Source organism: Zea mays, chromosome 4, assembly GCF_902167145.1.
Source record: "Zea mays cultivar B73 chromosome 4, Zm-B73-REFERENCE-NAM-5.0, whole genome shotgun sequence".
Lineage (NCBI taxonomy): Eukaryota > Viridiplantae > Streptophyta > Magnoliopsida > Poales > Poaceae > Zea > Zea mays.
This window is the reverse complement of record NC_050099.1, coordinates 70,826,284-70,853,838: the sequence shown is the minus strand read 5'-3', so window position 1 is coordinate 70,853,838 and position 27,555 is coordinate 70,826,284. Positions and strand designations below refer to the sequence as shown.

Here is a 27,555-nt window from a genome sequence, read left to right as displayed (position 1 = left end):
TAACCCTGAGCGGTGGAAGCGACACTGGATACGGGTGAAGGAGGTATCGCGGAGGTAGTCCCATTGGCACCAGGGGCTGGTCCTAGCTCCTCGGGAGCCTCTTCTCCCTCGCTTCCTGCTTCATTGGCCTCCATCTCCAGGTGGTGCATGTCCAAGTGGTCATTGGCTTCCTTGAGTTCCCTCTGCACGTCGTGAAGCTGGTTCTCCAAGACATCAATAGTGTTATCTCGGATCTCCACTTGCTGCTCCAGGGTGGTAATACGCTGGCTCAGCCTTTCCACCTGCAGATCCTTCTCCACCAACTCTGTGGATAGGTCGACCACAAAATCTTCCCGACTGTCGAGAGTGAGCTTGGCAGCCTGAGCGGTGTTAGCAAGAAGTGTCATAGCATCGCTCTGAAGGGCCTGAAGGCGGTACAGCGCACTCATGCACTGAACAGTGACCCTCCCAACCAAGTCAGGATACATTGCCCACACATCCTTCACATGGCTCACGCGGTTACACCACATGGGATCATCCTTCTTCTCAGCAGGGAAGAGTCCCAAGGGGTGCATCACCATCTCCAGGGGATGGTAGCCACAGAAAGTCGTCAGAGTCTTCATGGCTGCTGCTTCAACGGTGTCGTCCGTCCTGAGTCCAATCGTCTCAGAGTCAAGAGAACGCCAACTCGGCTGAAGGGGATGAGCCTCCAAAGCTAGCCAGACCCGACAACGAGGTACCCGATGCTCCTCATACAACTGCACCGTGTACATAGGGGGCGTAGGGTAACCGGCGGAGTTAAGCACTTCCCACAAGATGGAAGGAAAGCCATCGCGAGAAAGGAAGTCAGAACTGAAACGAGAGTCTCTTCCACTGGCGGGGGTAGGTGAATTCATCTGCGGAAGGGAATCAAGATAAAGATTATGGTGGAAGGAAAAAGAAAAAGAGAGCCTGGATGATTTTTAAAGAAAAGGGGTTAGCTCAAATTTTAATTCCTCTTTGTGTTTTATAATGCATGCATGCGGAAAGAAACGTTGCCTCTCAAAAGGGAAATAGGGTGCCTTTTTAGGGCATCCTAAAATATAAGTATTGGCCCACAGGGCCTAATTAATTAGCCACCTATTTCTCCCTCTATACCTAAGGCCTTTCGTCCTGGGTCTAGCGGTCTAGTCCTGACGATCCGTAGTAGTTTCTAGGCAGGTTTTAGATTTTAAAATTTGGTATTCATGGTTTATTGTCCTTCTCTGTGGTGGAATTTGCTCCGATACCAGCTGTGGCAGAACCACCCGAATTATTCCAGCTTAAGTGCCTAAGTCACGCCTCAGGGGCCGTAGCACACTTAAATCGGAATAACCCGTCAGTCCCTCAGATCTAGTCTGATAGAGCCACTTAACCAGGATCAAATTCCACAATCTCACTCGAAGGTGAGTCACAGAAGAAATACAATAAAACAGGAAACCTCAAATTAAGTACGGAGTTATTACATAAATCGGAGTTTTTGGAGTAGCAAATAAAGTTCACAACTTAAAGTGCAGCGGATAATCGATGTCGTCGGTAACGAGGAAATGGGCAAGGCCTAGCCCACTACTCCTCATGCTCCTCTCCTGCCGGAGCAACATCCCACTCGACCGTCCAACCCGGTGGCAGGGTGGTAGGCCAAGTCACACCATCAACTACATCCTGCATGGTACCTGCAAAAATGGTGCCACAAGCAAGGCTGAGTATACTAATACTCAGCTAGACTTAACCGGTGTGAGGAGTCTACTCCTCTACCTCTAGACTATGCAGCTGTTTGGCTGAGGGGTTTGGTTTGCCAAAAGCACTAGCTGTTTCTAAAATCAACTTTTAGCTTTTCAATTTCTACCATCATTAACTTAGCTAGAATTGCTCCTTCTAAGCATACATGGTAACAAGCAATTAGTTCAATCAACAAGTTATCTCATGTAATCCACATTTCACTTCTTACTCGATGCAGTACAAGGAATCAAGCAGTCTCATTAGCTGCGAGAAGCAGACGATTTGAATCGAGTTTTAAACCTTGCAAGGTAAACCTAAACACACGGCATGTCAGGGTACTCCGACCCCACACATGACAACCGTCCCCATCGATTCCCCGTTCGCGTCCAGGCCTCACCGCCTTGGCATACAATGCTCCACTGACCCCGGCTGCCGCCGTGCAGTGACCGCACTTGTATCCACCATAGCTAGCATGGGAGACCCAGTCTCAGGTCGCATGAGGGATAAAGTCCGCGCCCGGCTTCACTCAGGTACTAGGTTTACCGGTTACCATTTTTCCCGGCATGTGCTTAGTACGTTCAAAAGCTTGACTCAGGTATCCACACATTAATCCTTAATTCATTTTTCCCGTCTCATGGACAAGGCATCCTCCCTGGATCCAAGTCCATAGACCAACATATATCCCATTATCAAGATGAATACAATCAATTCCTGACCTCGCGCGAGTGCTAGAAAAATCACTCGACTTCTACCGAGATCCTGATTAGCAAGCAGCTACTCGACCTAGCATACTGGTATTCATCTCAAAAAGGAGTCCTAAGTTCATGCAACTAGAGGTTTCAAGCAACTCCTACACTTAAGTGCACATTACAGTCCTACAAGCATTAAGTGTAGTAAAGTAGCATATAATAACATGGTTATGCATAAAACCGGGGCTTGCCTTCAACTGCTGGGGCTGCGGGGAGATCCTCAATAGCAGCCTCTGAAGCCTGCTCCTGGTCCTCCTCTTGGACAGGTCCTTGCTCGGGGATGAGCACGTACTCTCCGTCGGCAAGATTACAATCTAATGAATGCAATGCGTAAGATATATGCATGATACCATATGTGCTTTAGAATTTACAACTTTTAAAGATGTAGGGTCTTTTGAATTTAAACAAGTTAACCTTACTTATGTAAAACCCTTTTAGTGGTATACTTAGTAAATTGGGTTGGTTTTAATGGGATGAGGTTTATTCCTTCTTCTCTTTTCTTTTATTCTCTTTAATGTTTTGGAGTAGGTTTGAACTACAAGTTGCTTTTATAGAATTCCAAAAATTCTGAAAAAATTACAGTGGCTTGCTACTGGTGTGTGCTTCTCTGTCACAAAATTTGGGGTTCAGAAAGTGAATAGTTTTCTCTGGACAAAATTACCAAATTTTAGGGCAGAAGAGGTACTTTGAACTACAACTATTATTTAACAGTGAGTAATTCTCTAAAACTTATTTTTGCTGGCTTTTAGGTGTCATAACATGACTTGATACAAATTTCTAGTCATTAATACCCTTTAATTCTTTCCCTATGATTTTCTTAAGGTTTCTAGCCAAAGGGGTGCTTTCTACTACCACTATGTTTGAAAAACATCAAACAACAGAGTTCTTATTTTTCTTAGCTAGTATTTTGTGCAAGAGCAATCATTCTGAAGTTTGGTTTCTTTTTGCTTAAGGGAAGGGGTGGTTTGCATTATTTAAGTCAAATGGTCTTTCTCACAAATTGCTAGCAAAAGGCATGGGTTCACTTCTTTTTCATGGGTTTGTATTTTTCTCTGGTGGTTTTTCTCATCATGGACTTAGCTAATTTTTGGTTGCCCATTATCTCATTATTTGAGGTTGTTTATGATTTATTGGGAAAATGCCTTATTACCACTTTATATTTATTTTCCTTACTTAAAAAGTTAGGCTGGGGTGCTCTGTATTTTTGTAGTGGGGCTCTGGTGGTTATAAGTTCACTGGATTTTTGTTAACCACTTTGGTTATAGTTTTGCAATTCTAATAATTGATTTTCAGTCTACATAAGGCTAATTAAAGCATCTTAATTAGAAACTAGTCCTAATTAATGGTCTCTGCATTTTTCCTAGGTTCTTGGTTGCATAAGTAAACTAGGAAAAATATTACTAATCACTGTTCAACATTTTCTAATGCTTTTCTGATTTTCTCTAAATTGTGGACAAAATGGCTTTAAATGAAAAACTACATCATAATCTCTAGTGCTGGGGATCCTACTATTTTTAAACAGTGTCTAATTAGGGTATAAGCATCTACAAATTTTCTTAAGCTCAGCACAAAAGAAAAACTAATTTTCCTTAATTAAACAAGGTTTAGGGGGTTTCTGTTTTTAATTTTTAACTCTAAAATTTAGAACAGAAAGCATATGGTTTAATAATTTTAAATGATAGATCATAATATTCCAGAGCTAGCAAAATTGGTTTGACAGTTTTTCATTAAGATTTCATCGAGTTATGAATTTTCTAAGTTCTCTGGTTATTTTAAAAGAATAATAGAATTGATTAAAGGGAAAACCACTTTGCACTGGGGTCCCTGGCGGTTTTTCTAGGTTTTCCTCGCGAATCAGTCCTTAGGTTACTATTCATATGGGTCGCTGACATTACAGAAAACCCCTCGGGTTCTACAAAACCTAACCCGAGGTCCTTCTTCTACCTCAAACAGTAGCCGCGGCGAAGAAAAGGGCGGAGGGGCTTACCGGCGGCGAGACTGTTCCGGTGAAGTGGTCGAGGATGAAGGGGAGGTCGCGGGGATCACAACGGTGTGCGGAACGTCGACGGAGATGGCCGGAGTTGGTCGGTCCACGCGCGCAGGCGGGGATGCTCGTCGGCGGCGAGGAGACCGGCCTGGTCACGGCGAGGTAGTTCAATCAAATGGGTCAGAGAGGTCCACGGGATGCCAGAGAAGACATGAGCGAAAGGAATTGGGCGGAGACTCACTGGATAGCTCGGTCCACGCGCGGCGGCGGAAGACCGAAGTCCGGTGAGGTTGATCTCGGGCCTCCGGTGAAGTCCGGTCGGGTCTGAGGGCTTGGCGAGCTTCACGGGCTACTGGCGGAGCTAGCCGAAGCACAGGTTGGGCTGGAGGGCGGCTGGAGTGGGCTGGCCACGGTGGCCGTAGCTCTGGCGGCAATGGCGGGCGGAAATATGCTCGCCGGAGCTAAGGAACGGTGGCTGGCCGGTGAGGGTGAGTGCGGGGCGAAGAGAGGTGCGCTCGGGGAGGCTTTATAGGCGCGGGCGGGCACGGCCGAGGGCGTGGGCGCGCGGCGGACTTGACCGGACGCCGGGGCGAGCGCGCGCGCGGGTTGGGCGAGCTCTGGCGTGCCGACCAGGGTCGAACACGTGTGCCCGTGCGTTCTGCCCAAGCTCTGGCGCGTGTGGTCGCTCATCCGAGCCTGCTCTCGCCATGGTCAGTGCACGAAACCTCTTCTCCTCCCTACAAGCTACCATTCTTGTGTGGAGGTCATAGGATTTTGCCTACTGGTTGCAGAGATATGGAGCCAGGAAATCTGGTCTGTCTCCCTGCCTAAACCCGAGGCAAATCCCAAGTTTTGTCGTGTCTAGGGCTCGCGTCCCAATGCCATCTTCTGGCACACGACAGAGGGGTTAGTTAGACACAAATTTGTCAATGGGGCCATTAGGATTCGAGTTAGGGATCAAGGTGAACATCCCTGATCTTTGGCTCAAGGTCTGAATTTCAGAATTCTGAAATTCAGAATTCCCAATGAGTCCCAACAAAAGAAGCTTGATTTGGGGGTTTTCTTGAATTATTTTGGCTAAGCTTTCTCAATCTATTTTGTTGCTTATCAAATATACTTTAACTTATATAATTGGCTTAACTCAAAATTTTAAACTTTTCATTCCCTTTTGCTTATTTTCTTGAATTTTGTTCATGGGGTTCACTTAGAGTTCTTAATTAGGGTTGCACATTCTTATCTTTTCAAAGACTCAATTGTTTTGATCATGACACTTTTAAACATATACTTGGTGAATTCTTTATCACTTAAGTTATCTTGATGCTCATGCTTACTTTGGTTCACATAAAATAATGGCTCTTGGTGTGGCTTTTTAAGAGAAACCCTAGGTGACACTGGGGTGTCACATAATATACCAAGAAATCACATGAGATCATAATATATATTGGTATCTGTGCACACCCGGGGGTACCCTCGTGGTGCTTTTGGGTAGGACGGTGTCGCTGATTGTAGCTCGATGGTTCGTTCCAGAAGCACGAGAAAGAGAGTCGGGCGATTTTCTGTAGGTTCGGGCCGCTTTGAGAGGCGTAACACCCTACTTCTTGGGGTGGCTTTGTATGTGTGGTGTGTTTACAAGTGGTGTTTCTCGAATGGAGAGGTGCTAATTGAGATGAAAATGACGGGGTTCCCCCTAGGCCTTATATACACGATCGTGGGGCATTCCATACGCACATGCTGATCACACTCTTCCAGCTTATCTCCTAGCTAATAGCAAACAGACTTTGCTTATCTTAAGGAAAATCCGGTGGCTTCGTTCCGATCTATCTCCGGCGTTTGAGGGCGTCGGGCGCGGGAAAGACGAACGACTTCCTCGAGATTATGCCTAATCCACAGACGATCCGGGCGCGAGCCCATCGCCTTCTTGGGTCGGCCCATTTCAACTGTAGTTTTTGCCCGACCCACAATGTGACGACCTTGCGGGGTGACTGGTTTGTGGCCCCACGCAAGCGTTTTCGCCTTCTAGTGGACCCGAGGGATATCTGTCCCCCACAAGCCCTAATCTTTGAGTTGATTTTGAAATAATCGACTCAAAGGTTCCTGGTCCTGCCTATGGGTTCATAGCATGACTTGATCTTTTGTACCTCTGTTGGGTGTAGTCCCTGAGCTTTGAGTGGATTTTAGAAGTAATCCATTCAAAGGTCTTCATCTTTATGCTTTTGAAATCAGCACTTGGCTTCAAGGCATTGTGAATCTGTTGGGAGCACCAAAGGTGCACCCAATGGGTGTAGTGTAGGATTACGGGGAGGCTATGCTAGCGCAAAACAAAATTTTCAACCCCATAATACCAAGAACTACTTTGGTTATAGGTCATGGGATTACCACTAGACGCGCAGAGCAGCGGAAGACGTCTCGATGTAGACGAACGCGTCGAGCAGTGCCATGCAGTCGTCGGCGTCCTTCACGTCCTCGCACGGTTCGTCCTAGTGCTCCAGATGCAGCACCTCCGAGGTATCCACACGTACAGGGAGGAAGCGCCGCGTACCGAACTGCTAGGTTCGCGACGGCGGCTTGGCGAGGGCAAGAGGTGAGCGGTGGCTGCTCGTTTGCTGGTGGCAAATTAGGTTAAGTCTAACCGCGCCCCCGCCCCAGTCTAATCTCGGATCTAATCCGAGTTAGGCTTCCTTCCCCTTAAGTGTGTGACCCTATAGGTTCACGTACAAATAGACATAGCCCGAGTACTCTTACTTGGCCCAATAATTGACAGCGACCTCTAGCAAGACATGTCAACTCCTATGCGCACGTAAAGATCATATCAGACGAACCATTACAACATTACGTACATGATGTTCCCTTTGTCTCACGATATTTGGTCTAGCTCTAAGCTGACCTCTCTTTCTCGATACTGTGAATTGGAATCCTTTCAATGGTTAACTCTTAACCCTAGCACGGCCATGCATTTCTTGATCCAATCACTCGAGGGGCCCAGAGATATCTCTCTCACAAAGAGAGGGACAAATTCCATCTTGACTGACCATGCCTCACAGCATGCTTCCTGACAAACCCAAAACTACCTTTATAACTACCCAGTTATGGAATAGCGTTTGATAGTCCCTAAGTAAGTCAATTCACATCTTGAGAACATGCGACAATCTCAGGTCTAAGGATACAATATTCATGTTGCAAAAAGAGAACTATATTACAATATCTCACGTTGGGTCGGTCCAGCCTCATGTCATACATGCGCCCACATTATTAGTTCAACATCTCCATGTTCATGACTTGTGAAATGTAGTCATCAACTAATACATGTGCTAGTCATCGACTCTGACTAGGGACATCATTTAGAATAACCATATAAGTAAAGAATCTCACAAACAATTCACATAACTGCTAATCAATACAAGGTGCCTTCCATGGAAATTCAATTAAGCAATATATATATATCATGGATACAAAGAAATATGCTCATCTCTATGATTATCTCTAGGGCATATTTCTAACATGTAGCCCCCGAGCTTTGAGTGGATTTTAGAAGTAATCCATTCAAAGTTCTTCATCCTTTTGCTTTTGAAATCAGCATTTGGCTTCAAGGCATTGTGAATCTGTTGGGTGCACCGAAGGTGCACCCAATGGGCGTAGCCTCGAGCTTTGAGTTGATTTTGAAATAATCAACTCAAAGGTCTTCATCTTGTGCTGTTTTTCAAAATAATTTTTAGAATAACCAAGTGATGACATCTGTCCATGTCTTGTTAGGTCTGGAATCAATTTGATCGGTGACAAGTTGGACATCTGGCCGGTTGAAACAGAAGACCCTTGACTGGACACCACTCATCCATGTACTTTAATGCTTTTGTTGATTGGACTTGCGCTTCGGTAACCACATTTGGACTTCCTCCCATTTCAGCCGATCTTTTTTTTGTCGTGGTACATTCATTGTGTATATTTTGTGGGTATCGCCACTTCAGAAAATCTTGAGGATTCCGGGCGGTACACCCAATGGGTGTGCCTAAAGGGTGTCTGCTCCACGAAAGGTGTTTATCTCGTTGTCCTGAAGTAGTAATTTGATATTTGCCTGAGCAGTTGACTTGAGTCCAACCGATGCCGTGTTACGTGAGACGACGCCAGTTGCCTGACTCATTTTCAGGCGGCTTGAATTGCTTATTGAATTCTTGCAACTGTTCGGTGAGCGGGGTAGGAAGTGGACGATCACCCCTCGGCCTCTTTAAATAGCCCACTTGCCTTGGCTGCTTTCTTCACTCGCCCTTGATCACTTGCTCTCTTCTTCCTCCTCACTTCTCCCCCTTCCGCACGACCATGGGCAGAGACAAGAGAGCCAAGGGATGGCCTCGCCGCGCTGACGGCAAGCACAAGCGTCCTCTGAGTCCACCCTCGGAGTACTTCGATGACTTGGAGTACTCGGAGGAGGTTTCCTCCGAGTATGATCGGTTGCCTGCTCCAGCTTCCCCGTGGCGTCGTTCGAGGATTCAGACGACTCCATGGGGCTGTCCGTTGTGGCACGGGTGTACTGGTGATCCATCGAGCGCGCCGGGCTCGGTGGGTTGGACGACTCGGAGGAGGCCTCCTTGGAGGAGGTGGAAGACTCCTCTGACTCCGAGGAGTGGAGCGGCGACAGCGAGGGTGACGGCAGTGAGGACGACGGCAGCGGCGGCGACGAAGACGGCAAGGGCGACAGCGAGGGCGACGGCGAGGGCAACGGAGATGACAAAGGTGATGGCGACGACGACGGTGACGGCAAGGGCGACAGTGGTGACGGCAACAACGATTGCGGCGACGGCAAAGCCAGCGTCATAATGTTGCTGGCGTAAATATTAGTATAGGTAGCAGTAGTAGTTGTTGTAGTAGTTTGTAGTATAATAAGGTAGTTTAGTTAGTAATGTAGTGTAGTGTAAGTAGTAGTGTAATGTAATGTAATGATCGAGGGGTGAGGAGGCCGACTCATGATGAGTCGGTCTCAAGTTTGTAATGATCTCCCCTTATGAATGAAGACGCGGTTCCCTGCTGATCTATTGCTGCACGCTCTGTTCATGCATTTGGTGGCTCGATAGCATTTTAGAGGTAATGCCCGAGTGATGCTTGCTTTTCTGTGATCTCAACTTTTCCCAAGTTATTGGCCTACCACTTTGCGCCCGACTTAACACATCAACCCATACTTCTACTGACGTCCCCCTTGCGTTCTGAACCCTAGTTCTCGCTTTTTCCTCTGCCGCTTTCCAATTTCCTGAGTTCCTGAATCCGCCTGCATCGTTTGAGAGACCACGATGGCGCCCAAGAGGAAGAAACAGAGTGCTGCTATTCCGATCATCCCGCTAATTGATCCCAAAAGTCAACTACCATTCGCTGGTAATCACATGTCTATTATTTCCAAAGCTGACCTTCTCCACCTCGTCGAAATTGGTGTTCTTCCACCAAAAGAATTGTGTTCCTAGCGAATCTAGCGCGGGGTTACCATTCCGACAGAGGATATCCATGAAGCTATTATCTTCGTGCCATTTCTCATCTGGGGACTAGCCCTGCTAGCTTCTTCTTTCTTCCGCGACCTTCTCGACTTTTATTCTCTAAATCTTACCCACTTAAACCCCAATTTTGTTCTTCAAATTGATATGTTGTTCATCTCTGTGAAACCTTCCTTGGAATTCTTCCTCATCATGGGCTTTGGAAGTATCTCTACCACTGTCGGCCCGGGATGGCTGGAGGACAACATCAGCTTGTTGGCGGTGCTAGCCTGGAACTTCGCCGAGGCAGGAAAGTTAAGTATCTTGACATCCCTTTGAAGGACTGTATTAAGGGATGGTGCCTCGAGTGGTTTACCATAGAGAACCACAACAAGTCCCTCCCTTCCCGATCGGGGAGGCAGCCTGACGTCTGAACGCCCAGCTGGACAGAGACCCCTACTATTTCAGAGCTTGCGGAGTCCATAGTGCTGCTTGCTGAGATATGTGCGTTGAAGGATAGAGGCTTGACTGCTGAAGCTGTTGTTGCTGATTTTGTCTTCAAGAATATCCAACCTCTAAAGGATAGAGTCTACCTTGCCTACCTATATACTGGGGTCAATGACCCTACCTGAATTAACAAACAAACGGATTCCTGAAGAAGACGTGTTGAGCCAAATTGATTTAATGTTGAGAGGCAAGATTTCGAATGCCGGTGCTCCCTTATCGTATTCTGCCTAGAATCTTCCTCCACAGAGCCCCTTTTTCAAGTTTGTTTCCAACCCACCTATTCGAGATGGCAATCCGGGCCATAGAGTACGACACTCCCCAAAGGATATTGAGGCCTTCATTGCTCCATACCAAGATCTCCTTGAAGAGGAGAGACAAACTCACTTCCAGATACAAACGACCGCTGATGAGGCTGAGGTGAACGTTGTTCTCAGTATGCTGGCTGGTCAGTCGTCTGACTCTGCCCATACTGAGTTAGTGATTGCTACAGCTAGACATGGCCCTAGCGAGGATGAAGGAGTTTAGAGTCCTGGAAATGTTCGTCGCAAACGATTGCGTCGAACGAGCCATCCAGCCGCGCCTGCCGAGGGGAAGAAAAGAAAAAAAAGACTTGAACTAGGTGCTGATCCTACTGCCTCGGTCCTCGGTGGTGGCCTGGCGAGCACCAACCTCGACGATGACATTGAAGATTGTGCTGGTGTTAGAGTTGGTGGTCGTGTGCTTGATGAGGATGAAGAGGAGGAAGAGGAAATTGTCCCTTTGATTCGCAAGAACAGCCACAGCCATAGCAGCAATGATATTCCAATGCAGGCTTTATCAGGACTGGTTAGTCTCTAGGGGTTGACGATGTCTGACATTGACCATGCCCTAGAGGAAATTCTTCTTGAAGACCTTTTATTGGAGCCTCCTGAAACCGAAAGTTCTGTCGTCCGAACAGAGGTCCTAGATGACGTCCCTTTGGCTGGTAATCCTGTCGGGCAAGAGATAACCTAGACAGTTTCTCACGCTTCGTCGACCTTGGAGGGCAGTCTAGCTCACGGGGACACACTGGCTCTTGATGTTGCATGCTAAGGTCACCCAGTGTCACACCCGGTTTTAGAAGGCAAACCGAATGCGAACCATGCATGTGCCAGGATCAGAAACTCACATACACAACGATTACATAATTGGACATTATCACACATTGCTCAAAGTAAATAGCGGAAAGGTACTTTTATTACAATAAGATGTCCAAGACATCCACTGATCCACAGAGTCTAATACATAGCATAGTCATTAATATAATCAAACTTCGGAAATATGAAACGTAGTAGATAAGGCCTACACAGGCAGATGACTGGGGGTTTGGCACTAAGAAAAACTAGAACTCGTCGTAGTCCTGGAACTCCTCAAAGTCCTCCATGTTGCTAGCATATCCTCCCGAGCACTAAGTACAGTGGGGACAACCTAGGGTGGGGGTGGTTTGTAAAGCAAGGGTGAGTACACATCAACGTACTCAGCAAATGTCCCGTTTGGCTAAAGTGGACTAGTGAAAGGGAAATGTGCCCTTGGGCCATTTCTAGAATTGTTTTGGTGCTTAGATGCCCAACACATGGTTCTAAGTTTATATGTGTCAAGGTGCAAATCAAGAAATAAGGTATGTCTCCGGACTTAGTAAATTGTTTTTGGGTACTAACATGTTAATCTAAGGGCTAGAGAGACAGCCAAGAAAAGAGGAAAAGAATTGAAGAAGGAATGGCTAAGTAAGCCAAAAACCAGCACCAGCCTCGCACACCGGACTGTCCGGTGGTGCACCGGGCAGTGTCCGGTGCCCCAGGCTGGCTCTGTGGCGAACTAGCCGCTCTCGGGAATCGGCGGGCGACGTGGCTACAAATCACCGGACTGTCCGGTGGTGCACCGGACTGTCCAGTGAGTCTTCAGTGCCCGCGCCCAAGTACATCGGCGACGAACTCGTCGCTCTTGAGAAAAGGAGAAAGCGCCGCAGCTAAAAATCACCGGACTGTCCGGTGGTGCACAAGACTATCCGGTGAGCCAAAGGCGTTCGCAGCCAACGGTCAGCTGCGCAATCAGCGGGCGACGCGTGGCCCACGCCAACGGTCGGTTGGGCACACCGGACAGTGTCCGGTGCGCCAACCGGTCCCTAGGCCCAACGGTCGGCTGCGCCAGATATGGAAGGAGATCGTGCACCGGACTGCTACAGCAGCTGTCCGGTGGTGCACCGGACTGTCTGGTGCACCACTCGACAAAAGGCAAGAATTGCCTTCCAAGTTGATCTCCAACGGCTCCTAGCTACCTTGGGACTATAAAAGGGACCCTAGGTGCATGGAGCAGGACACCAAGCCTTCTCTAAGCATTCGAAGACTCCCATACTCCGCCTCCACACATTTGATCGATTGTGTTAGTGATTAGAGCTCCGTTTGAGTTGCAAACTCTTTGTGCTGTGTTTCGAGCTCAAGTCTTGGCTTGTGTGTGTGGGTCTGCTGTGGATTTGGGTCTTGCGTGTGTTTCTCTCCCATCCTTACTCTTGTGCTTTATTTGTGATCTATATTTTAAGTGCGAGAGGCTCCAACTTGTGGAGATTCCTCGCAAATAGGAAGAATACTCAAAAGAGAAAAGACGGTGGTATTCAAGTTGATCATTGGATCACTTGAAAGGGGTTGAGTGCAACCCTCCTCCAATTAGGACGCCACAACGTGGAAGTAGGCAAGTGTTACTTGGCCGAAACCACGGGATAAAAATCACGTGTCTCTTGTGTTGCTCTTCTGTGATTGTTTTGTTCGCAAGAGATTGCTTCATAGCAACTTGATTAACTCGCACTAACTTTTATATAATCAAATTTGTGGCTATTTAGTGTTTGATTTTACAGGATCACCTATTCACCCCCCCTCTAGGTGCTCTCAATTGGTATCGAAGTCGTACTCTTCATTTAAGGGACTAACCGCCCGAAGAGATGGACCCTAAGGGTAAGGGGATGGTGGTCAACGATAAGGAGAAGGATTCCCTCTTCAACGAGCCAAGAGACGACAAGCCCACTGACTCAAGCTCGAGTCACAAGAAGAGGGACGGGAAGAAGAAGAGGCGCTATAAGAAGATCATCTACTACGACAGCGATGCCTCATCTTCTTCACCAAGGGACGACGACTATGACTCCTCGTCCAAGAAAAAGACGGTTAATCAAAACTACTCCTTTGATTATTCCCGTATTCCGTATAACTCAAATGCCCATTTACTTTCTATTCCTCTTGGAAAACCCCCTCACTTTGATGGAGAGAATTACTCATTTTGGAGCCATAAAATGCATAGTCATGTATTTTCTCTCCATCCTAGCATTTGGGAAATTGTGGAAAATGGGATGTTTTGATAGTACGGATAATCATGTTTTTATAAATGAACAAATTCATAAAAATGCCCAAGCTACTACTGTCTTGCTAGCGTCACTTTGCAGGGATGAGTACAATAAAGTGAGTGGCTTGGACAATACTAAGCAAATCTAGGATACCCTCAAGATATCACATGAGGGTAACGACGCCACCATGATCACCAAGATGGAACCGGTGGAAGGTGAGCTAGGGAGGTTCACGATGATCAGGGGAGAGAAGCCAACACAGACCTACAACAAGCTCAAAACCCTGGTCAACAAAATCCAAAGCTATGGAAGCACAAGATGGACGGATCATGACATCGTCCGACTCATGCTCAGGTCATTTACAGTAATTGATCCTCATCTTGTGAACCTTATTCGTGAAAACCCCAGGTACACCAAGATGATGCCCGAGGAAATCCTCGGAAAATTTGTGAGCGGGCGCATGATGGTGAAGGAGGCGCGATACGTGGACGATGCGCTAAATGGTCCACTGCCCATCTACGAGCCGCGGCCTGTTGCTCTCAAAGCAACTAGCAGCAAGGAGGCACTACAAATCAAGGTAGCACAAGTGGAGGCTGCTGGGCTCAATGAAGATGAAATGGCGCTTATCATCAAGCGTTTCAAGACCGCGCTAGAAGGACGCAAGGAGTACCCCAAGAAGAATAAAACAAGGGGAAAGTGCTCCTACTTCAAATGCGGTAAGACTGGTCATTTCATAGCTCAATGCCCCGATAATGATAATGACCAGGGACAAGAAAAGCACGGGAAGAGGGAGAAGAAGAAAAACTACAGAAAGGCGAAGGGCGAGGCGCACCTAGGAAAGGAATGGGATTTCGACTGCTCTTCATCCGACTCCAACGATGAAGGACTGGCTGCCTCGGCCTTCGACAAATTTTCGCTCTTCCCTAACGAACGCCATACTTGCCTTATGGCTAAGGAGAAGAAGGTACGCATTCGAGATACGCCCAAGTACTCTTCTAGCGATGAGGTAGATTACACTGATTTATTTAAAGGACTAGATAGAGCTAAAGTAGACAAAATAAATAAACTAATTGATGCTCTTAATGAAAAGGATAGACTTCTAGAAAAGCAAGAGGACATTTTGTATGAGGAACATGATAAATTTGTTAGTGTTCAAAAATCCCTTGCTTTAGAAATTAGAAGAATGAACTGCTATCTTCTGAAGTGTCTACCTGTCATGAATCTATATCTAGCTTAAATAATTTAAATGATGAGTTAAATGCTGTCACACCCGATTTTAAGGGACAAAGCCGGGTGCATCTCATACATGCGCCAAAGAAGACAACATATATAATAACAGAGTGTATAGAGATAAATGTCACGATATAATCAGATTTTTATTACATATCGGAAGACTTACAAAATAAATTATAAATATAAAACGAACTAAGGATCGTTCTTGGCGCCAGAAAGTCAACTGGGAGACGCCACCTAGATCAAATCGAACTCCTCGTTGTGTGGCTCCTCTTGAACCACCTGTACTTCTCCTGTGGGGGGTGTGAGACAGCAAGGGTGAGCTCACACATGTTCATCGCTCAACAAGTTATGGGGAATAATGTGGCATGAACTCACCAAAGGTGGGAGTTCATGTGATGTGTAAGGCTGATCAACAATAGGGGTTAAAGCAGAGCATTGCTTTTAATAAGTTGGTCAAATTTTATTAGTAGTTACTAAATGTAAGTAAATACCAAACCATAATAAATAATAATAGAACAAAATTAATAATAAATCTCATGCAATGCATATGACAAATTGAATTTAAGTTTCATAAATTAATCATGCGAGAGTCCTGAGCTGTTCATGACCATGAGCTCGGCTAGTATACCAGTTTTACACTCTACAGAGGTTGTACCTTGTACCCACAAGTCGTGTATCCCATGTCGCCAGGATTAGCTAGACCCTTAGACACTACCAAGGTGAATGGCTAGGGATCCACTACGAGGCCTTTACAAAGTTCTACTAGCTTCCGAAAACCTGCTACAGTTATGGGAAGAGCACTTGCAAGAATCACTCGTGTGACCACCATCGCAGCAAAATCAACCCGAGAACCTCCTTGCATGCAACTCCCCTACTTCCCTTTCCCCTTTCGGGTAAGGTAGTCTTCCACTAGCTTTCCTAATTAGTCAGCCAAGGGCGTCCCATTCCACCCTTGTGGTGGTACGTGTTTCTCAAGTTAAGCTCCATGTTCCAATTAACATTAATGATCTTGACATGAACATAAACAGAATAACAAAATAATTGAAACATGAATATAATGAAATATTATCCCAAAACCATGTAAAGCAATAGCAAAAACTACCCAAGTGTTTTAGGGATAATAAGGTAAAATGGATAAACAGATTAGGGTGATCTATTGGGTCCCATCAAAATTAAACCTATGCATTGAATAGTGATAATAAAGAATATTATTGGGTAACAAAAGTGGACCAAGGGCACAACTTGCTTGGCACTTAAGATTTCAGATACCAGGGTGATTCTTCAGATCCTCGAAACCTCGCGCTAGTCGTAGCAATACAAACAAACATGGTATGGAAAAAATTAACAACATACCAAACATAAGAACAAATTGCATAATAATGATCTACGCGTCGCTACGAGATCGTGGGAACGAGAACCACTAAAATCAGAGTTACGGTTAAGGAGTTATGATTTTATACAGGATTTATGTGATTAAAATATTAAACTATATTATAAATTGGTTAATATAAATCATATAAGAGGTTATTCTATAAATAATTATCTCAACTTTAATCTAAATTTTAAATTGGCCATATATCATAGTTTAGTAAATAATGATGAACACATTAACGAGACTAACCAATATAAGTTAAATAAAGATCTAATCATAAAATAATGAGATATGGTAAAATAAATAGTGTTATTGCATAGTAAATATTTATACGAGACTAACGCATCTTGAACGGATCAAATCGGAGTTATAGATTTTAAGTTATGAATTTCAAGAGATTCTATGTGTTCTGTACAAGATTGAATAGGATATAAATTTTATTGTGATCTTCATGTCAAAATAGTGATACTAATTGATAAAAAATAATATTATAAAACTATATAAATTGGAATGGATTGATTTGGACTTCATATTAAATTTCTAGGAATTTTACAAGTTTCTGTAATAAATTTCGTACTAAAAATCATTCTCTAAATTGATTTCCCCGTTTTATTAATTGTTTGAACTGCGCAACAAAAACAGAGAAGTTCAGGGTCTCTGGGGTAAAATTTCCTAGACTCAGTGAATAGAATCTGTGGTCTGCGGGTTTACTCCTAATAAAGATAGGGTTTCTTATGCAAGATTACATGGCTGAAGGGGTACAGGTCAATTCTGGCCGTTGGATCTGAAAGTGAGGGTGCCGATTAGATCCAGATTCATTCCGAACCGGTGTGCAACATCGACCGCACAACGCCAGATCTGCGGTCACGATTTTATTAAGCCCCAGATCTCGCCCCAACCGTCCAATACGATCTAACGGCGCGAACCTAAACACACTGAGGTCTAATCCTGGCCCTTGGCCGAAGCTCCAGCGACACGGGCACAATGCATCGAAGGGGGATCTCAGCTTTAATCCCAACCGTTCTCTCCCCATCCAGCGGCTACCAACCCTTCTTCCACCTCACGGCGGCGCCATGCCAGCACCCATCAAAATCCCATCCGGGTCCCTAAAACTCCATCCGATGGATACTACGCGGAGTGCAGAGGATAGTGATGGTAAAAAAAATAGGGAGTGTCTCACCGTGCAGTGCAGAGTCTGGACCCCGACACCCGCGACCGAAGTTGGGAGAGAAGAGCGCGGGGAAGAAAGAGTCGAGCAGAGGGGCACGGTTATGGCGCCGGGATAACGCCCCAACCGAACGACGAAAGCTTCCTCCGTCCGGCCGCTCCCGGTGGCGACAGCAGCGTTGCCCATGCTGCGGCGCGGCACCATGACAGGGCTGTTTCTGGCGCTCAAGGCTCCATGGGAGAGGGTGTCAGCCTCAGGGCTGGGAGTGGCGGTAAGGGAGATGAGGGCTTCTGGAAGATGGAGGGTGGGGTTTGGAGGTCCCTGCCTTTATCGCCCCATGCCCAAACCCGGTTATAGATAGACCCGACGAGTGGGAGGTTTGTTACACGGGCGAATAAGGAGGAGATCCCGCCACCCGGCCAGCGCACCGAGCGCCCATGGGAGGAATCGCGGGAGCAGGCGGCTGGCATGCGCGGAGACGTGGGGCCCCACCAGTCTATGGCCAGCGCAGCGGATGCGTTCATCTGCTGAGTCTGTTACGGTATCTATTGAGATTGCTACGGTGGGATAAGGATAGAGATGACAAAGTGGGACCCACGGCCAGTGCGTGTGCGGCTTTTGGGTCTGGCCGGCGGTCAGTGAAGCGAGCGCAAGGAGAAATGGTTTGCACGAAAGAAATTTGCTATTATGGAGATCCTCACGTGCGGCTTCGACGTTTTGGAGGCGTAGGCGAGGGATTAGCTAATATGGAAAAGCAGGGAATAGGCCACTCGCTAAAACGAACAAGAACACTCCATTACTTGGTAACCTCTTTGATTAAAATCATGGATACTCACGTCGTCTACATCCGTTATCTCTCTCCTAGCAGCCGTCGTTCTTTTCTCTGGAATGCAGCAGCCGTCTTCCTCGTCCTTGCAGCAGCCGCTAGCCCAGGACGCGTCGGACCGAGAAACGTGGAGCGGATGCTGGAGGCCGACGAGGCTCCGGTGGCGGCAAGCGGCGCGACTGCGAGGAGGGCGCCAACTGCGAAGCAGAGCAAGAAGTGCACGCTGGCATTGATCCATGGATGCACCCTCTTCTTGGACCTCTCTGCTGGCTCCATCTCCAGCAGCTAGCGAGCTTGTTTCTCTGCAAAGATGGAAGGGAAAGCAAAGACGGTGCAGGAACAGAATGTCGAAGCAGCTTTTCGGATTAAATTTGTCTGTAAGCACATCTCCAAAGACACTCGCAGCAGCTTCCTGTGTTCAGTCAAAACTCAGAACCCTTGCAGTGAGCACAAGAACATGAAAGGTAACGGGACACCATTTTTTGGTCGCTATATACCTGTTCAGGAGTAGGACGGAGCAGAAGCAGCCTGAAGCCTGGCAAGATTAGTCTGCAGCCGGCCCAAGTGAAATGCAATGACAAGCCACAGGAAGCAGAGCTGTCATTTGAAAAGAAATACAAAAAAAGATGTTCATTACCATCTCCCAGAACTTTGTATCGGTCTATTTTAGACCTGTTTCTTCTTCTTAATATATATGATACATTAGCTCTCCTACGCTTTCGAGAAAATAAATAAATAAATAAAAAGAACATGCATGTTCAGTGTAAACAACCTTTATTGATCCTTTCAGGTGATTTAGTTCATGTATAAAATACTTTGTGCAAGTGATAAAAGTACAGAAGGGGGAATGCAAATCCCCTTTTTTGCCACAGAATGGCACGATGACTAGGATTATAAATTGACTAAATTTCCCTAGAAGTATGGAGCATTGCATTTGCCATTCGATCGAGTGATGCAAGACCCGAGGACCACCATGAGCCACTATTTGAATATAAAACAACACATATAACACCAGAAACAAAGTAATCAACTGATCACAATGTTTCTGAAAACTGACTTTTGAGTTTATTACTGCTATTTAGTAACTTACATTTTTTAGATAATTACCTTTCTATCTTAAGAGAGAGCTGTAAATCTCATGGAGCTACAATGCAGGATGATCAATTCACACCAAACTATTATATCACCATTTTTACAATATTGTGGAATAATTATTTTGTGTGTGAAAGAAGCCATGGCAATATTAAGGAACAATTGGATCTATACCATTAAAAGATCCAAACTTTAGATATATACCATGGACCCCACATGTCATTGACTCATGTGGACCCACATGTAAGTGAGATAGTAATGGTATAGATCTAAAGTGGTGATCTTTTAATGGTATGGATCCAAATTTTCCCAATATTAAAGATGGGCTAAACCACAGTGACTGATCATTTCGGAAGTACCAACTTATTACCTTTGCTTTGTATTTTTCATCCTGTGAGACAACAGTGAATAATAACTCCCTTCCAGGTCTTGTCACTTTTAACAGGAATACACAAAAGCACACAAATACTGCAAAAATCTTGCAGAAAAAGGAGGGCCAGGTGCTGTAAGGAGTCCACCTACATCTTGCAACATATAACAAAGACAAAGCTCGCATCTTTAGAACCTAAAACAATAAAATAAAATCCTAATTTGTCTACATGAAACAAGATACCATGAATCAATCGTGAGGGAAATGTTTGAACCCGACCAGGGTTGAAGCCAGCCAGCTATCGGTTCCATTGGGGTCATCTCTATTGTACCAATGGGGCCATTGCTTGATTTCTATAGGATTACCAACCAGCGACACATTGTTATAGGGGGCAACTGATCCATATAGACCCACGTTATCAATTTATCACCGGGGTTAGTTTTATGATTCCCAAACGAATGTATGCGCCCAAGCTAGGAAAGGGAGGTGGAACCTTGGGTTTGGGGATGAAGGGGAGGGAGAAGGCGAGGGAGGCGATGGGGGCAGCGACGACGGTGAGGAGGGAGCCGGCGAAGAGGCCCACGACGCAAATTTCCTGGTGCTCGCCCAGTCTGCTCGTCGAATCTCCTCCGTGCTCCCATGGCGCCCCGGCGTTTCTCTCAGCCGAGCACTTCTTCTTCCCCCAACCGAGCCCCTGGTCCGACGCGTCGTCCTGGGCTAGCGGCTGTTGCAAGGACGAGGAAGACGGCTGCTGCATTCTAGAGAAAAGAACGACGGCTGCTAAGAGAGAGGTAACGGATGTAGACGACGTGAGTATCTATGATTTTAATCAAAGAGGTCACCAAGTAATGGAGTGTCTTGTTCGTTTTAGCGAGTGGCCTATTCCCTGCTTTTCCATATTAGCTAATCCCCCACCTACGCCTCTAAAACGTCGAAGCCGCACGTGAGGATCTCCATAATAGCAAATTTCTCTTTGCACGATGGTTTCAGCCCAGTGGCAATAGCAGGCCGGTTCTTGTCTTTTTATGTATTTTTCGTTTTCCTTTTGTCTCCTATTTTGAATTTCAATACTCAATTCTGTTTTGATTTCCACCCTTGATTTTAAATGCACAGATTAAAATCCAGCATGATGCAAAGTTTTAAGAGTCACTTCATCTAATTGATGTTTATTTTTTTAGGCATTTGCTTCCATCATGCAATACGCACAAAGATAGGTATCTTTTAAGAAGGATAATTTCTAGTGTATGAACATACTTTTAGAGAGTACTTATAAATTTATGTACTTGAACAAAGGGTTAACTAAAATCATAATTGCATGCTTTTATTAGATCTTTATTAGAAACCCTTTTTTTTCTTTTCTGTTTTATATTTTCATTTATAATTTGGGGTCGAACAAAATGTATCCCAACATAAATCTTAAGCATGGGATGCACATTCCTATTTGTTTATGGGTTAATCGACTAATAATACTCCATTAATTGGCTATGAAGATAGAATGGTCCAAATAAATTTCCCAAGGTGCCAAAATCCTCAAATATATTTATTCATTTACTTTGTCATCATTTTTTCCTTGGACCAATTTTGGGCTTTACAAATGCTAAGCTAGAGAAAGTTGATGAAACTAGTTCATGTGTAGAGCATGTCATTATTTGCAATAGATGTAAGGACTTTGATGTTGATGTCTGTGATGAACATCTTACTTCCATTGCTAAATTAAACAATGAAGTGGAAAGTCTTAATGCTCAACTTAAGACTTGCAAAGTTGATTATGATAAACTAAAATTTGCTAGGGATGCCTACACTGTTGGTAGACACCCCTCAATTAAGGATGAACTTGGTTTTCGAAAAGAAACCAAGAACTTAACAAGCCAAAAGACTCCCGTTCTCAACAAGGAGAAAGGGAAGGCCCCTATGGCTAGTAGTTCTCAAAAGAACCATGCCTATATGTATGATAGGAAATTTACTAGGCATGCTCATAATGATAGATGCTATGATCATGCTGTTTTACCTGGTTATCATACTTCTCATGCTATGGTTTCTTCTAGCTCTACTTATGCTTATGATAGAAATAGGTCTAAGCGTAATCATGTCGTGTCTCATGCGCCTAGGAGAAATTGCAATAGTCCTACTACTATCTATCATGCTTGTAATGCTTCTTTTATGCTGTCATGCAAAAATACAAAAGTAGTTGCTAGGAAGTTGGGATCCAAATGCAAGGGATACAAAACATGCATTTGGGTTCCAAAAGCTATTGTGACTAACCTTGTATGACCCAACAAGAGTTGGGTACCTAAAACCCAAGCTTAAATTGCCTTGCAGCTTAATGCATCCGGGGGCTCAAGCTGGATTATCGATAGCGGATGCATGAACCACATGACGGGGGAGAAGACGATGTTCACCTCCTACGTCAAAAAAAGGATTCCCAGGATTCGATCATCTTTGGAGATGGGAACCAAGGCAAGGTCAAAGGATTGGGAAGATAGCCATCACATCCAAGCATTCTATCTCTAATGTGTTTTTAGTTGAATCGCTCGGGTATAATTTGTTATCTGTGAGCCAATTATGTAACACGGGTTATAATTGTTTATTCACAAATGTAGATGTATCTATTTTTAGAAGAAGTGATGGTTCACTAGCTTTTAAGGGTGTACTAGATGGCAAGCTCTATTTAGTTGATTTTTCGAAAGAGAATGCCGATCTAGATGCATGCTTAATAGCTAAGACTAATATAGGCTGGCTTTGGCATCGCCGTCTAGCACATGTTGGGATGAAGAACCTTCATAAGATTCTAAAGGGAGATCATGTGTTAGGACTAATCGATATCTGTTTTGAGAAAGACAGACCTTGTGCAGCATGTCAGGCAGGGAATCAAGTGGGAAGCACTCATCATAGCAAAAATGTGATGACAACGTCAAGACCACTGGAACTTCTTCATATGGATCTCTTCGGTCCCGTTGCCTATCTCAGCATAGGGGGAAGTAAGTATGGTCTTGTAATAGTTGATGATTTTTCCTGCTTCACTTGGGTATGCTTTTTACAGGACAAATCAGAAACCCAAGGGACCCTAAAGCGCTTCTTAAGGATAGCTCAAAATGAGTTTGAGCTAAAGGTGAAGAAGATAAGAAGCGACAATGGGTCCGAGTTCAAGAACCTACAAGTTGAAGAGTTTCTTGAGGAGGAAGGCATCAAGCACGAGTTCTCCGCTCCCTACACACCACAAAAAAATGGTGTGGTAGAGAGGAAGAACATGACGCTAATCGACATGGTGACAACGATACTTGGAGAGTACAAGATGAAAGGGAAATGTGCCCTTGGGCCATTTCTATAAGATTTTGGTGATCAAGTGCCCAACACACATTAAGGGAATGAGTATATGCCAAAAGGTGGACAAAGTGCAAATCAATACAAAGGTATGATTCTAGACTTAGTACATTGGTTTTTGTGTACAAACATATCTGTCTAAGTGCTAGAATCAGAGAAAAGACAATTGGAAAAGACTTGGCTCGAGCAGCCAAGACTCTGCTCAGTCTGGGTGCACCGGACTGTCCGGTGGTGCACCAGACAGTGTCCGGTGCGGCAGGCTGGCTCTGGTGAAAAGGCCGCTCTCGGGAATTCGTCGGTGGCGTACGGCTAAAATTCACCGGACTGTCCGGTGCGCCAACGGTCGGCCGCGCAATCCGCGCGTGACGCGTGGCCGGGCCAACGGTCTGAAGGGGCACGAGACTGTCCGGTGTGCACCGGACAGTGTCCGGTGCGCCAACGGCTCCAAATCTTCAACGGTCGACTGCGCCAGAATAGGAAAGAAATCCGCACCGGACAGTGTCCGGTGGTGCACCGGACTGTCCGGTGCGCCAGTCGACAGAAGGCAAGAATTGCCTTCCTGGAATGCTCTCAACGGCTCCTAGCTACCTTGGGGCTATAAAAGGGACCCCTAGGCGCATGGAGGAAGACACCAAGCACACTTTGAGCATTCTTGATCATTCACACTTCGTCTTTGCGCACTCGTTTGACATTCTTAGTGATTTGAGCTCCGTTCTAGTGAGAACTGTGAGATATTCATTTGAGCTCAAGTCTTGGCCGTGTGTGTGCGTATTGTTGTGGACTTGTGTGTATTGCTCATCCCATCCTTACTTCCGTGTTCATTTGTGATCATCTTTTGTAAGGGCGAGAAACTCCAAATTGTGGAGATTCCTCGCAAATGGGATATAGTGAAAGGAAAAAAATACCGTGGTATTCAAGTGGATCTTTGGATCACTTGAGAGGGGTTGATTGCAACCCTCGTCTGTTGGGACGCCACAACGTGGAGTAGGCAAGTGTTGAACTTGGCCGAACCACGGGATAAACCACTGTGCCTCTCTGTCTTGATATCCTTGTGGTTATTGTGTTTTGCAAGAACTCCTTTCTAGCCACTTGGCTTTATTGCTCTAACACTTAATCAAGTTTGAGGCATCAAGTTTTAAGTTTTTATAGGATCACCTATTCACCCCCCTCTAGGTGCTCTCAATTGGTATCATAGCCGTTCTCTTCAAGAAAGGGACTAATCGCCCGAAGAGATGGATCCTAAGGGAAAGGGGATGGTGGTCAATGACAATGAGAAGAAGTCCATCTTCAACGAGCCAAGGGACGACAAAGTCAATGAGTCCGGCTCGAGTCAAAAGAAGAAAGATGGAAAGAAGAAGAGACGCATCAGGAAGGTTGTCTACTACGACAGCGATGAATCTTCCTCTTCTCAAAAGGACGATGAATACGAGGAGAAAAAGAAAACGATTAATTCGAACTTTTCTTTTGATTACTCTCGTATTCCGCATAATTCCAATGCTCATTTGCTTTCTATTCCACTTGGTAAACCTCCTCACTTTGATGGAGAGGACTACGGATTTTGGAGTCACAAAATGCGTAGTCATTTGTTCTCTCTTCATCCAAGTATATGGGAGATAGTAGAAAACGGAATGCAATTTGATAGTTCGGATAATTCTATGTTTATCAATGAACAAATCCATAAGAATGCACAAGCTACTACTGTTCTTCTAGCATCCTTGTGCAGGGAAGAATTGAAAGTCGCCTAGAGGGGGGGTGGATAGGCGAAACCTGAAAATTAAAACTTTATCCCCCAACTAGATCCTTTGATTAGTGGTTAGAACAAGATGAACAATTATCGGAGTATAAAAACTAAGTTCTTGCTGGTAAAGAGTATAACTTTCAAATAAAGCGGAAGTGATAAATCAATACAACTAATAATTCTATGATAACAAAGCAAGAAAGCTTAGATGAAAAAGAGCACTAACTCAAGTTCTTTTCTTGCGGAGTGTTGCTTCACTTAAATGAGATTTTAACTTGAAGCAACACCAAATGATATGAGCAAAGAATAGTGCAAGAGAACTTAGAGTAAGGGAAAGCAAACAAATCACAAGCAAAAGCACAATGAACACGGGTGATTTGTTTTACCGAGGTTCGGCCCTCGAAGGCCTAGTCCCCGTTGAGGAGTCCACTTAAGGACGGGTCTTTTTCAACCCTTTCCCTCTCTCCCGATCACACAAGGATCGGCGAGCTCTTCTTCTTCTCAAGGATCACTCTCGATCCCACAAGGACCACCACAATCTTTGGTGTCTCTTGCTAGCTTTTACAAGCCTCCAACACTTTGGAGGAAGTTCGAATGGGAGTCAAAAACTCCACGCGCAAATGAACACAAAGATGTAGCACACACTATCTCTCAATGAATCTCACAAGGCGCTAGGGCTAAACTCAATTGAGTAGCTCTCAATTGCTTGCTCTCTCTTTTGTGGCACTTGTGTTGGTTGTAGTGGACTAAATCTTGTGTATAGGATGTATCAATGAATATAGGTGGTTGGGAGGGCTTGAGTATGTCAACTAGATGACTTGGAATGTTGCTTGAACTCCCACCCCTTGAAGTGGCCGGTTGGGGTGGTATTTATAGCCACCATCCAAAAACTAGCCGTTGATGAAGTCTGCTGGCGATGGGCGCACCGGACAGTCCGGTGCACACCGGACATGTCCGGTGCCCCAGCCACGTCATCCTATCCGTTGGGGTTGGAGCTGGTCGACCGTTGGAGGCTTTTGTCCTCATGTGGCACCGGACAGTCCGGTGCACACCGGACAGTCCGGTGTCTCTCTGATCCTCTGCTCTGGCTTCTGCCGCGTGTACTGTTCTGCACTGTTTACTGTCAGAGTCGACCGTTGGGCGCAGATGACCGTTGCTCCGCTGGCACACCGGACAGTCCGGTGTACACCGGACAGTCCGGTGAATTTTAGCGGAGCAGCCTTCGTGAAATCCCGAGGCTGCCGAGTTCCTGAGGCCGCGTTCCGTTGGAGCACCGGACACTGTCCGGTGTACACCGGACAGTCCGGTGAATTATAGCGCGCCGGCCCTGGACTTTCCCGAAGATGGCGAGTTTGAGTCTGCGTTTCCTGGTGCACCGGACAGGTACTGTTCACTGTCCGGTGGCACACCGGACAGTCCGGTGCGCCAGACCAGGGGTGCCTTCGGTTGCCCCTTTGCTCCTTTATTTTGACTCTTGTCTTGTTCTTTTTATTGGTTTTATGTTGAATCTTTGGCACCTGTAGAACATATAATCTAGAGCAAACTATTAGTCCAATTGTTTGTGTTGGACATTCAATCACCAAAATCATTTAGGAAAAGGTTTAAAGCCTATTTCCCTTTCAATCTCCCCCTTTTTGGTGATTGATGCCAACACAAACCAAAGCAAATATATAAGAGAATAATTGAACTAGTTTGCATAGAATAGGTGCAAAGATTACTTGGAATTAAACCAATATTCATTTCATAAAATATGCATGGATGCTTTCTTTCTTTATTTTATTTAGTATTTTGGACCATGCTTGCACCACATGTTTTGTTCTTGCAAATTCTTTTTGTAAATCCATTTCAAAGATCTTATGCAAATAGTCAAAGGTAAATGAATAAGAGTTTGTAAAGCATTTTCAAGATTTGAAATTTTCTCCCCCTGTTTCAAATGCTTTTCCTTTGACTAAACAAAACTCCCCCTAAAAGAGATCCACCTCTTAGTGTTCAAGAGGGTTTTGATATACCATTTTTGAAATACTACTTTCTCCCCCTTTTGAACAAAATAGGATACCAAATGATAAATACTTTTGGAAAGCACTAAGTTTTTGAATTTGGTGGTGGTGGTGCGGTCCTTTTGCTTTGGGCTCATTTCTCCCCCTTTTTGGCATGAATCGCCAAAAACGGAATCATTAGAGCCCTCGAAGTGCTATCTTCCCCTTTGGGCATAAATAAATGAGTTAAGATTATACCAAAGGCGAAGTCCGGTCTTTTAGCTTTGGGCTCTTACTCTCTCCAAAGACGAAGCCCTTTTCTTTGATGCTCATTTCTCCCCCAAAGAATAGAGAGTTGCTTGGAGTGATGGCGAAGTATGATATACGGAGTGGAAGCCTTTGTTTTCGCCGAAGACTCCATTTCCCTTTCAATCTACGACTTAGCATAGTAATATACTTGGAAACATATTAGTCGTAGTCATGGTACGGGAATAATAGGATATATGCATTTGTACCAAAATGAAAGAGATATGATCAAGAGATATGTCAATTAAGCATGATCATATTTCTATACAACATAGATTGCTCCCCCTAAATATGTGCATGGAGAGAACACATAGTTTGGCCTAAAATGCCAGTTGCACATAATTAGGTTAATGAGAACATATCTAAATCATATAGAATGTGAAGTGCATTGTGTC

At 45.1% G+C, this 27,555-nt stretch overlaps 1 long non-coding RNA gene across 1 annotated transcript; it reads right to left on the bottom strand.

Moving 5' to 3' along the window:
* Nucleotides 1-14,984: 14,984 nt before the first annotated feature.
* LOC118476915 (uncharacterized) lies at nt 14,985-18,071 on the bottom strand. The gene is made up of 2 exons (XR_004857754.1): nt 17,544-18,071; nt 14,985-15,281 (listed from the first exon to the last, which is right to left on the bottom strand). It is a non-coding gene; the product is annotated as an uncharacterized lncRNA (long non-coding RNA).
* Nucleotides 18,072-27,555: the final 9,484 nt, after the last annotated feature.